Source organism: Ambystoma mexicanum, chromosome 10 (genome assembly GCF_040938575.1).
Source record: "Ambystoma mexicanum isolate Mex_15411 chromosome 10, UKY_AmexF1_1, whole genome shotgun sequence".
NCBI classification, from domain to species: Eukaryota; Metazoa; Chordata; class Amphibia; order Caudata; family Ambystomatidae; genus Ambystoma; species Ambystoma mexicanum.
In genome coordinates, this window is record NC_090932.1 from 711363928 (window position 1) to 711377619 (window position 13692).

Sequence of the window (13692 nt, forward strand, 5' to 3'; positions counted from 1 at the left end):
TTGGAGAAAGACACAGACAACAGATTCAAAGTTTAAAACAAACTATTTTATTAACTTAAATGTCAGGATGGAAAAACTCCTATCTTGCCCTATAGTCTGGTGGGATTTCTCTACCAAATCAAAACTAAGGAAAGTCAGAGTCAATAAGTTCAATTTAGGAATCTGTCCGTGTCCAAAACCTATACTTGTCCTCACAACTAATCTTATACAATGTGTAGGGATATCGACTCAGTAACCAATAAATCAGTGTTCAGTATGAAGTTTGGAGCTTGGTTCAGTTTCAGCTTTCTTTCAGCTCCCTTCTCCAAGTATAAAGCAGTTTGTATAAAGAGTCTTAAGACTATCCTGATTTCCAAAGAAATATAAGTTTGAGCAATACTCAGGGCTCCCTTCCCCACGTTAGTTCAAAAGACAAAATATCCTGAGGCTCAGTCTTCAAGACAAATAAACAACCTCAGCCTCAGGGATCCCTTCCCCAAGACACCATTTCAGTTTGTTATTCATATGAGGGTGTTTCACAATTGTTTTTAATGTTCTGTGCCACATGGGGCCCTCTGTATATTAGTAGCATTTGTATCACAAAAGGATTTCGTTGAAATTGATAGATCATTTAAGTACTCATGGTTAAAGTTGATTTCCCAAAGTTCCCTTCACTTTGAGAAATAATACACATTGGGTTTCCGGCTTTTGCACTCAATTTATAGTTCATTATTAGTGGGACTCTTTGTAGTTATATTCACTTGGTCCCTAGAAATAACATATTTGAAAGTTGCTTGCAAAGTGAAGTTTCTTTCACTTTTGGAATTATCATCCGATGTATTTAATTAATTTGGCAAAGCTTGCCTTCTCTTGGTTTCTTCAAAAGTAAATGTTTTCCATCAATACAGCATTGAAAAGATTTTATGATTTGTATATTCTATGCCATTTGGCACCTGTGCAACGTGTAAAGGTTTTAAAGAAAATAACTTTGTTATTCTCATTTAATTCATTGAGTATTGCAATTCTCATTTGTCTTTAAATGTTTTCTGCGTTCTGAGACTTTCAACGGAATGCTTTTATTTGCATACGACCACTTTGCAACAAAGTATTTATTCAGCTTTTAATGAGTTAACAAGTCTTTAATATTCACTGGTTCATAAGAATTCTAACCAGAGACCTTTGAAAACATGCCTTTGAACTCCTTAACAAAGTATCCTTACACACAGCATCAAACACTCGCATACCGGGTTTCTGTTTGTCTAGAATCTCACTGGTTGATTCGATGCAAGTTCTGGCAGATCAGACCTTCCAGCCTTCTTGTCTTTGCTTCAGGGCTCCACCTCCTGCCCCGTCTTGGCTTCTGGCCCCAGGAGAACAAGCACCTTGAGCATTAGAACAAGCGGCAACATTCCAGCACGGCTCCCCTTTCACGCATCCTTCCGTTCTACAGAACCCCTGCTCCAGGGCCGATCTTCCCTGAACCATAAGCGCATTGCACATGGACAGCACCTCGCTGTTCTTCTTGCCTCTCTGCTGCTGCAAATTCAAAACCACTGCCCCTGTCACAATTCCCCTCTTTACTCTCATTTGATGGGGATAGTCATACACTGCAGGTGTGAGTTCACAATGAGCCCTGCCTGACCATCATTAAATGTACATGCCTGACCTCTACTGCTCTCAGTGGGCCTATTCCTCGTCCCAGTACCTGAGTGGTGAAAGTAACTAGTCTTCACTGCTCTCAGTTGCCTCTTCCTTGTCTCAGTACTTTTTGTAGTCACGTGTGAATAATTCAGGGGAATTGTTTTGTAATAGCCCAAAAAGATGGGTTGGTTCAGTCATTATTAGGGGAAGGAGATACCATGCCTCTCCCAAGGGCATCACACTCCCAGTCCTCACAGACCCTCCACCCAGGTGTTCCTCCCCTGCTTGTCCACCCCAGGGTTGGGATCCAAAAGCTATGGCCTTTCCATGGCCACCTGTGCAGAGGACCCATGGGGAATAGGAGTGAGAACACCCTCGGGTTTCTCACAGAGTACATAGGAAAACCATCTGAACCTATGAGATGTTCTTAGATATTTGTACATATTGTATATGGATCCGTTCATCCACATTTTTATTGAGATAGGTATTGAATTTCTAAAGGGAAATGTCAACATTTGCATTTTATTAGCAAGTTCCTCTGATATTAGTTTATATTTGCTTTGCGATTGTGGTTTAGACTAGTTTAAATGGAATTCAGTGGAGAGTATTTTCTCCAACAACATAGCAGAATAATGAGTACATGACAGTGAAGGCGGGCCATGAACTCTCAGAAAATGACCATCTGTACTAGAGATAACATCTAGAGTAGAACTGCAGAGTGTATAGCTCCTTTAACAAGTTGAAGCATATTAATCTATTTCAAGTTTGAAAGAATTGGCTTAGCCATTTTATGGGACTAAAGCCCTACCTAGATTTTCAAATCAAGCCAGGATGATCAGTAGCATATTGTCCAGAAGTAGTACTGTAGCAATATCAGTACACTTTGAAGGGAAATAACTTGTGTGTTTGGATTGATAGAAGAGTAAACGAAAACACAGTATTATCAGCTGAGAAATTGTGATATAAATCAGCATTTGTATACAACTGGACATTGTAACTTCACCTGTAGAATACCAGAGATGATTACCACTATCCTCCATCTCCATCACCCTCTATTTAATGTCAAAATCTTAAAGTGTTTTGGAACGCGGTCAGATAGTACAGCATTATAGTCCTGCATAAGTGAGGATTCCGTTATAAAGAGCATTTGTAGCTTGTGTGGTAGAATCAATTTGGCAATTTCAATACAATGTTTTACTGGGAATCTATAATTAAGTCAAGCACATTTTTAATTGGACATCAGGCTCCTTTCCTTGCCATGTGGTCCGCTAACATTCTTATTACTCAGAAGCAGCAAGTTATTATAGAGACCTTGTCTATCAAGGGACCTATTCATCCCTCTGAGTTCCTTGTTAAGGTCATTTGACAAATAGTTACATTTGGCTGCCTTATCTTACATAGCTATGAACCAGTGTATATAGATCCAACTTGCCAAGGATATCATTGAAAAAGAGATTGGAATTAGAAGCATCCAGCAACATAGCAGGGAATGGCCACAGATTGTTACAGACAATGTGCATGGTTGCTGATAATGGGCTTAAATCAGCTTGCCCCTCAAACCAAGTATGAAACAGGACTAAAGACTACTGAGCAGTGTCTGTGTCCTAACCACACAAATGTCCCCCAAATTGTTCAGAACCAACAATGTTTACTCACAATAAAGATTAATGGTAAAGTGACAAGCGCAATTTGATGTAATCAGTTTTTTTTTTTAAAATATACCAAATACAACCTTTTAGGATAATGTATAGAAGAGTTGAAGTGCCGGTATTCTTTATTTTTGAGGGTGAAAGTTTGAACAATATTGTTTTTATTTTATGTAATTTTTAAGAGTGAATAAAACAACCTTAATGTGGACATAACATTTGAAAATTATCCCTTTTTATAGGTAGTAACCTTATATTTTTATTAAGAAAAGGATTTCCCCAGTGATGTCTGTGGTGTATTTAAGAGAGTATTGTATACTATAGATAAACTTGTGTTGTCTACATGAGGATTGGTAAAAATTATGTTTTGGGGTTTATATTATATTTAAAAAGCATCTGTAATGTTGTTCCATTGTAGGAAAATGGGGTAAGTATTTGCTATGGGGTCGTCATGTTCATATTTTTGCTAAATTAATTTTCTTATTCTCTGCACCAATCCATTTTGTTTTATGAAACAATAATCAAACATTTGGTAGAATGTGATTTCTTTTCTTATGTCAAATGTTTTCCTGTTTGTGCAACTTTTTAAAAACATTGTTATCTACTTTTGTGGGGAAGATGTTTGTAACATATGGGAGCTCTTGATTTTCCAACTGGTATAATTTTGAATGTGGCTTTTAGAATGGGTTTGTTTTCTATTGTTCAGGGTTTATGAGAATGTGTCAAAAGTTGATTACAGTTTGTGCCTTTTGTGTGTGAAAACATTTTTTCTGTAACACTGGAACATGAGTTGACAGCATGAACCGTAGTAGGGTGAATTAATTTAATTAGTAATTTTTCAGACATTGTTAGTATAGCTTTCTAGTTATGTTAAAGGAAGATTGTACTTGTTTGGCTTGTGGTGTATTTTACATGCATTCCCACTTAATCTATTGTGTTATTTTTTTCATTTTGTCATGTCATATTTTGGGCAGGTATTGCTCATGAGCAGGTATACGGATGAAATAATGATCTTTCTGTAGCAAGATGAACGATTTTGCTATGGTAGTCACAGAAATTATGATTGTTTGACTTAATGTGATTTTTCTTAGAAGGTTTCTTTTCACTGCATGCATTTTAATATGTGTATTTATTGTTTTCTGGCTTAATACTCACGTGTGAATATTGTTTATGCTCTGAATTTAAGGACATAGTACATACTGATTCTTTGGATTGTTAAAGGAGATTATAGTGGAGGTAGAGCAGCATCCATTATGTATGTTGCCCCATCTATATTTGAGGTCCCTGGCTATTTGCCATTGCCATTGGAAGGTATGACTTAGATGTAAGAACTGTATATTTATAGAAATTATACATGTTGTTACTGTTGACCTCTTTCCCCATAACTGATATTGCTTGCAAATGCAGGAAAATAATTCTTGTGGTTCTCAAACACATTTTTAATAATAGGAAGTTGTGTTGGTAATAATCAGTTTTTACCATCATTATTTGAAATAATCTACAGTTTTGTATATGAATTGTGATATTAGTAAGGGGAATAACTCGTACACGTGTTTCTGTGTTTCAGCCAGTGTGTAAAAAGGAATATGTAGATTGAGATGGTTTTTAGAGATTTATAGGCATCCTGTATGTGATGATAGTGTCAGCTGGGCACTGGAGTGGTCAGTGTAATCATGTGAGTTTCCTGCATGTGTGCAGCATTCCTGGTATAGTATTATGGTAAATATGGATGAGCAAACAAGATATCCACACTTGTACCTCGTAGGATGTTTTAATCTGACAATATCTAATTCAGGGGAATTTTCCACCCACCCAAAACCAGGTACACATTCCTCCTTTATTTAATAAAGTTATTTTAATGAATCTGGGACCCCAAATTAAATAGAATTGATTTGATGCATCTTTCCTCCCCTTTCAGGACAAGAAACACACTGGGTTGCACAGAAGGTCTATTTATTAACACAACAGAAATTGAATCAGATTAAAGATAAACAAACTGTTTCTTCATAAAAGGACAATGATAAGAAATAATCAACACATCAGTCACTTCAGCTTTCAATGCCACAGTCATAGAAATAGAGACTTTTGTAACACATAATACACAATAAGTATCTATGGATTGAGTGCATCGGAGGCCAGGGGGAATCTTTCATTTGTCCAATTCTTGCTACTTCACTTTTATTCAACATAGATACCACCCCCCTTTTACTCAATATACAGTTTAGAAATTCAAGTAAATTGTAACTAACTATTCAACCTTTGGGTATGTGAATGGCTGGTAGATAAGACAAGGGCCATCATTCAGAGGTTGGAGGTAAAGGAAAAACGATGCCGGTAAAGCATTACCGGCATCTCTGACCGCTATGGGCTATTCCGACCAACCAGACCGCTATTTACGGCACCGTAAAGTACGATGCCGTAATTATCAGTCTTGGGTCGCGCGCGCGCCCCACCATGCCGAAATTAGTGGCATGGCGTAAACCGGAGCTGATCACAAGTAAGGAGTACATGTAAATTACGGCCTCCTCAAGCCCATAAAGTACCTTACTGGCATGGAGTACATACAGGCATCTCAGAGAAGGAGTAAAGAACCCTGAGCAGTGGGTTCCAGAGCCTCAGGTGCACACAATCAGCACAGGTGGAGGCAATGGAGTCTGCCACAGCAGAAAAGGAACTCAGCCACACACCACACCCCCTCCACACCAAGATGACACCAATAGAACCAGCAAGGGCACAACCACAAAAACCCCACCAACAATACCAGCCCCCCCCCCATTGAGGAGACACAGTGGGAGTAGGAGGGGGAGACAAGCCTTGCATGCAGCACCAGTGCAGTCTCCATCACCACCCCAGCAGCCCCCATTCCCACGCAACATGTCCGGTCACTCAAGGAAACCCCTGAGCAGATAGACACCCCTGACCACCTTGCCTGTGACACCGTCACCACCATAATTTGCCCGAGACATACTGAGATAAGCGAGCAGCATACAAATACACACTGCTATCCTGGCAGAAGAGACGGTGTAGCCTGTGCTCCACACCCATGCCACAGGCACCTACCAGGACACAGTGGTGCCCATGCATGGCATGTCACAACTGTCTATTACACGGACACCAAAAAAATGCTGTATCACCTCCCCAAGCACACAAGGGCCCACCAATCCCCAACATGGACCACCCAGGAGACACACAACAGTAAAGTTGGCCCCCATGCATCTGCAGGCATGCCAAATGACATTGGTGCCCCTGACAGCACCCACGTGTCGTAGGTGGACCAGCATGGCATGCAGGTGCCGGATAGCAACTGCAAACAATACCACTCCCCCTACGTGCGGACAGAATGCAACGCAACCAAGAACACCACACATGGGTGGGCGCGACATCAAAGAACAACTCATGACTCAATGGCCCAGCTGATTACCATGCTACCGTGCCACATGGGGCGACATGCAGGATGACGTGCCCGGCTGCCTGGTGAGATGTCTGACTGTGTCATGCCAGTGCATTGGTGGCATGAGGTGCGTGACTGCATGAACCAACTGGGCGGAAATGATGAAGCCATTGTACGATATTCACCCCACCAACCAACCCGCCACAGAACCAGTGCAACGGCACATGAGTACAGGGTCCCACATCGATGTAGTAAGGCACTCACAATACACTACATTTCCACCATCTGACAAGGCCAAATCCCACTACACATGCACCAACCACTGGCAGCCACTACAACCGTACGCGTATATAGGTCGACACACTGCATATGCACAATGTGGCTGCCCCCAGCATGGCACCACATGGGAGACACATCCCTGGGAGTGGATTGAACTGAGGGCAGCAGGGATACCCCACCATGTCACCGGCATGGCACACCCATAGGAGTGTTTGAATTCACCATAGTATGGATCAGAGGAGGATGATGACCATGAGCCACTGACTACATCCATCACACCCAAATACGAATACACACAGTACACAGCACCGCATGGTTCGAACATCAGGACTGCTGCATGCATCAACGAAGCCTGTACCACGAGATGACCATGCCATTCATATTACGTGGACCATCTTTTAGACGCACCCCCGCATAGCATTCCATTGAATTGGACACCAATTAGGGCCATGAATGGGCGAAATGCATCCATGGACATGTGCGTGTGGCCATCAGTGAAACCCTGCCATGTCAGCCAAGTCCGGTTCTCCACCATGACAGTTCAAACACTCACCTCAATTGGCTAGACATGCAGGTGTTGGTGGCTGTCCCTTGACACCATGGTACATGACCCCTGTCAGTAACCCACAGAACAGGCCCAGGGTACACCAAATCACTGGCCATACCCGTGCATGCATGTAGATGAGGCGGCCACCTGGCTTGCGTAAGGCACATATGAGTTGGCGAAGCTGGACTGGTGTAATGGGCCATACAAAGAGCGGACAAGATGTCCAGAACACAAGTCAGCAGAGGGTGGCATGACATGGGCACACAGGGCACTGGATGTGTGTATACTTGTACACCATGCACTGATGGGAAACCATCGGTGAAACCACTTGCCCCTGCATGCTCGGCTGAGGGCTGCACCGGTGGACTTGGGACATCATCATCATACACCTGCGGGTCGATTGGAGGACTAAAGACAGGTGTTGGTACATCTCCACAGTCACTACATGAGGCCAGGGGTAAGATTCAGGGCTCCGGGGTGTGGACTGTGTGTTGGTCCTCCTCCTCGGACGCCCCACAGATGGGTGACGGGCTGTCTGCATACTCGTCAGGGCCAGTGGCAGCAGCCTCCCCAGAGATGCTCGACTGCGCCGATGTTGGGGTTGGCATTGTGGCAGGCGCCAATGCTTGAATGGGTTGTGGTGGGGCAGCATCCAGTGGCCTTTCCGGAGCCGGGGGGGGGGCTGTTGTTTTTGGTGCAGGGATTCGCCTGACCCTGCCACTGACCCTGGAGGTGTTTCACTGGCTTGATTGTGGGTCGGCGCTGTCATGGTCAGTGCCTGTGGGGGTAGAAGAGAGGGACAACATGAGTGATTGTAAGATGTCCTATTTGCATACTTGGCTGCATTCACATTTCAGTCGATCGCAGTTTGTGGACTTTTGCGTGTAGCTACGGCAGTGGTACATGTGCATGAGTATGTCATGTACGTATGTTTGGGAGTGACTCATCGTGGCCTGGTTATGTGCAGTTTGGCTGGCACAATGCCGAGCCGGCTGCACAGTGTGCATGATGGGATGTGCAAGTTAATGCACTATGGTTGATGTGCGTTCTGTACTCGCACTTGGCCCTTGATTGCGTGGCACTTGCCTCTGCATTAGTTGGATGGGGGGATGGGTTGGATGGGGGGAGGGCAACACGAGAAGGTGCCTTCAATGGCCCTTGGGGCAGTTTGAATCATGCAATGGACATTGGCAGTGTACACTGTGAACACTCACCTCCTTCGGCAGAAGTCGTTGCCCCGCACTCCATGTTCCCCACGCCCTCGATCGATTCTGTGCCAATCAGAGCTGCACACGTCTCCTCCCACGGCTCTAGTTCCACAGGGGTACTTGGTCTGCCTCCTGTCTGCATGGCCTGGGTCCGATTGCTGGAGAGGAGGCCCCGCACCCGCAGGTCATCCCACCTCTTGCGGCAGTGCCAGGGGGTGCGGGGAGTGTTTCCTATGGCGCTCACCCTCTGGGCGAGTTCAGCCCAGATCTTCTTTTTGCGGAGGATAGACTCCCTCTGCATGTTGCTGCTGAAAACGACATCTGCATGCTCAGCCAGGTAGTCTACCATGGCCTGGAGTTCCTCTGGGCTGAATCTCCTCTTGCGGATGCGGTCCGCTGCCTTCTTTGGTGCTTTCGGTTCTTTGGTAGTCGTCTGGTCCTTTTCCAATATCTGATTTGCTCCAAAGGGTGCTGGCGGATGAGGATGGCAATGGATTGTGTTTTTAAAGATGGCCACCGCTCTCCTTCCCGTTCCTGTGCAATTACGTAATTTCCGGTTCCTTTTTTTCGGTGACCGTAATTTACGGTATCCGTAATTTACAGTCACCGTTATGTACTGGCGCTAGTCTTCCAAGGCGGTGTTGCTATTTACGTGTCGCAGCATGCCGGTAGGGGGTTTGCGGGTTGTTTAGCGGCAGGCCGCTCAGAACTTTTCCGGCATGGCAAAAAGCGCGTGTCCGCGAGGTCGGAATGGGCCGCAATTAGCGGTCTGACGCCAGGGCGGTGTTGTACTTTACGCCATGCCGGAAAATACCGGTACTTACCTCCGATCATGGAATGAGGGCCAATGGGTGTTCAGCAGTGTGTTGCCAACATTCCCTTAATTGTTGTTTCTATTCAATTAATGGGGAAGATGTACCTTTCTCCGTTTCAATGGGCACATTGAACAGTGGAAAGAAATGAATAACAAATTACCACCCTCTCCCTTTGGTCTGGAACAACTTAGCTTTAACAACAGTATTCTACTCAACGGTTTATCCAGGAAGTGACTTGAATTACTTTATTTGTCTGGGTATGCACACAGTGAAATGTCCTATGCTCTTCTGTGCTTGTGCAATGCACAGAGAGGGAGTCATGGTATCTCACCATCTACACACCATGGACTAATTCTATCAAATGTATATGTATTTCCAGAAGCACATAAACTTCTGAAAGTTTCCCTAACTTCTCAGGATGTACAACCAATGTATATATCCCCCCACCCCGAATAGTAACACATAATAGGAGCTGAGATTTACTCTGAGATTTACTCTGAGATTTACTCTAATTCGCCTTATAGAAGCACTCCCCCACAAGATGACTTCCCTTTCAGATAATACTCACATCAGGATTGCTTTGGGCTGAATCACAGACAGGTGGGTCCCCTCTCGTAAGGACTGCTTCAATTCTCCCCCTATAGAAGCAGCTAGTCAGATAGGATACACTTTTCGCCATAGTCATCTGCTGTCTCTTCCACTCCTTCTAGGCCTCACTTTCAGGGATCTGTTGATAATCCAAAATGGGTTCAAGAAGAGAGAATTCTATTCCATCTCCTTCTGTTTTTTTTCAATCCTCCTTTCTCTCCTTCTTTCTTCATCAGTCAGTGATTGAGCGAGTGAGTTTCTTTAGTGAGTCTCCCGGCTTCAGTGCCTGAGTTCCAATCTCAGTGTGTGTTTGTGCTTTTATAGAACATAAATCATATATTTGTGAGGTGTGTATACTTTCCCCCAATCTAATAGTTCAATGTATGTGATTGGACAGTTTTTTGAAAAGTGACATCACTGTAGACACACCCCTCCACAATCATTGGGCATATTAATAAAGGAGGCTGTCTGCTGGGAGTAACTTCTAAACCCAGTTTCCCTCCCATTTAATGTGATGTAATCTCTGGGATGTATTGCATTAAAATATATCACATTCTGGAACATTAAATTCCCCCTGTGTGACCACTATAATAATTTGCTCACCAGATTCCTCTCTCTGGCACAAATAAATTGATGCAAGTTGTATCATTATAGCACACATCATTTCTGAGTTATAGAATTGTACCTATAACTCGCTTCTACATTTAAATTCAAATAATAACAATAACAATAACAATTTGGCATTTATATAGCGCTACGAACCCTCAGGTATCTGAGCGCTGCTTATACCCATGGTGTGTGGTGCTCATTTATCAACCTTGGAAGGATGAAAGGCTGAGTTTGGCCCCGCCGGGATTCAAACCTGTGTTAGCAAGCTCTGCACGGATGTCAAAGCAAGCGCTCTACTCGCTGTGCCACTTGACCGGCTTATAAAATATAAAATACTGTTTCTATCTCAACATAATGGGCTTGCCACTGCATATGGTAGGCTATATGGGTCGCTGGTGTGTGCTGTTTCACGGCATGGAAATTAACATTTGTCTAATTTGCATATTACGTTTTGACATCTAAGTGAGTTCCCAGAGAGTTTTGGATCCAGAGATACTGGCAATATAAAATAATCACTGTGCATTAAAGGGCATATTCCTTCATACAGAAATATGGCATTACAATCACAGTTCTTATGCCTAGATACAAAATGAGGAACATGCTATCTAATTTCTATTGAGTCAGGGCTGGAAATCTTCTCTTGTTGACTTAGGCCTGGCTCATGTGGTCTTTAAGGGCCAGGATCTGGCTGATGAAAAACACCTTTTTAATTTTAATATCTGTGGAGTTAAGGTGTTATTTCTGTCTCCTATTGAGAACTTCCCATACCTATAGCATCAAGTGTTACATTATTTCATTCAGGAAGTCCTGTGAAGTGGTGTTAATAGATTTGAACTGAGCAGGACCACAGATTCATCGGAATTGATTTTTTTTTTTAAATGTTCACCCCTAACATATACACAGAGCAAGTAATAAGCCCAATACATACACTTTATAGCACAGTCTGGTTTTGGCAAGCTTCAAAGAATGTATTATCTTGGGAAGGTAATTTATCTGTCCTCTCATCCTGTATTCTGTGGTTGGGGGGGTCTTTGTGAGTTGAACGGATTCCCATATGTCAGAATTCAGTGCTGGATGCATTTAAAGTTGGTTGCAGTCACAAATACAGTTTTTGATGTGCCTATTTTCATAACACTCCACAATTCATATTGCTTTGGCTTATCAAACATTTATCAACAGTCCATATTCTCAACATGCAGGTTTCCTAATCATGATCCTTTATTTCTGTAGAAATAAATGAGCACACACAACAGCAAAATGCAAACCTGTTTTTCTTTCTATAAATGGAAAATAATCTTCTCAGAATAAGCAGTTCCCCATTTTATCAAAAGTTTTGTTTGGTTACTTGAAATGTTCATCTCAGGCCTTGTCAATTATGGTTTTGATTGGCTGCAAAACATTGCATATTTCAATTTTGTGTGTGTTTCCCAACTGCTGTGCACAGGCTGCCACTTAAATATGGTTTTAAAGTGGCTCCTTGATCTGGATCTTTTTTCATGAATGAGACATCCATACGCATCCCCCCCTTGCACTTACTCCTTGCTGCAGCAAAAGGGCGAGGCCAAGGGATATTTTGATTTCTTTTTTTGATGGATCCTCATTCCCTCTCTGGTCATTTCCTTCGAAAGATTTGCTTGGAAGCACCCGCTTCCATTCCGCAGGTCCTGGAAATAATTATTCACTTAATGAACTAAAGAGAGGGGTAGAAAGGATGATTTAGTAACAGATAGAGAAACATATTTTTATGAAAACAATACATACTATCACAACATGTGTACATGCTACTTTTTCATTCAGTTATTTTCTAGCACTCTAATTTGATAATTTGCCTGTTAATTTTCCAGTTTATTCCTTTGCTTTTCTTCTTCTTCAGGTTTCATTCTTCACCATTCTCTTCAGCTCTGACTTCAGATGGCTCCTCAATCATTCTCAAAACTGATTAAGGGCAACAGCTTTTCAATAGATTAATATGGATCCTTTTTTCCTCAACCATATCTCCTTTTGGGATTCAAATCTTATAGGCAACAGGAGAGATCTTTTCTGTGATCTCAAAATCATCATACCAAGAAGGTAAAAACGTCGCCTCCTTGGCTTGGCTTCTTTGAAAATTGTATAGATGAACCCTGTCACCTACCTCGTACTACCGTTTTGTTGTCTTGACGTTATTGTAAGACCTCATTCCTTCAGCAGATTTGTTCATATTATGTTGGGCATAGGAAAAAGCATGCTGTATGTGCTCCCTCAATTTCTCAATGTATCCATGAGTTTCTGAGGCACTTACCAATATCTACTTTTTAGTTAAGTAAAGCAGATGTTGAGGCAATACCATTTTTTTTCTTACAGTCGTCAATTCAAAGGAGACATCATGGTGGTTGGTGTAAGCGATTTCAATCCAGCACTCCAACTAAGTCAATGCATAGTATGGGATGCCCAATGGAAACCCTTATTTATATATGTTTATGTCAAAAGTTCTTTTAATTCTGGGTGATGTACCTTTATATAATGCCCCTCTCTTTGAATCCCTCTGGTCTCACTGAACCAAGAAATAGGTTTGTTTTGCAAATTAAAAGATTTATTTGAAGAATTGAACAATATATATATCACACTTTTATAAATATGGATAATATCTGAATATCACACTTATGAATATTTATGCAATGATCAGCAAGGGGTAATATGACAATATCAACAATCTCTTTAATCAATTAGGACTAGGAATAGGAAGATTAATGTAGCAGAGAATAACTTTGTATGGGTTCAAGGAAAGGCAATAATAGGAAGGAATGCAACAAAGAAATACACTTGATATGAATTCAACCAAAGACAATATGATCACCCTTTCCCTCTGTTACTACTCACTCCCCCCCAATTTGTAATATGGAGATATGGAATGAGGGCACACAGGTTTCAGGAATAACAATCAACAATTGCAGTTTCAATCCCGATTCCCCCCAGCAAGCTCAGAGAGAAATGTAATGATTTTAAAACA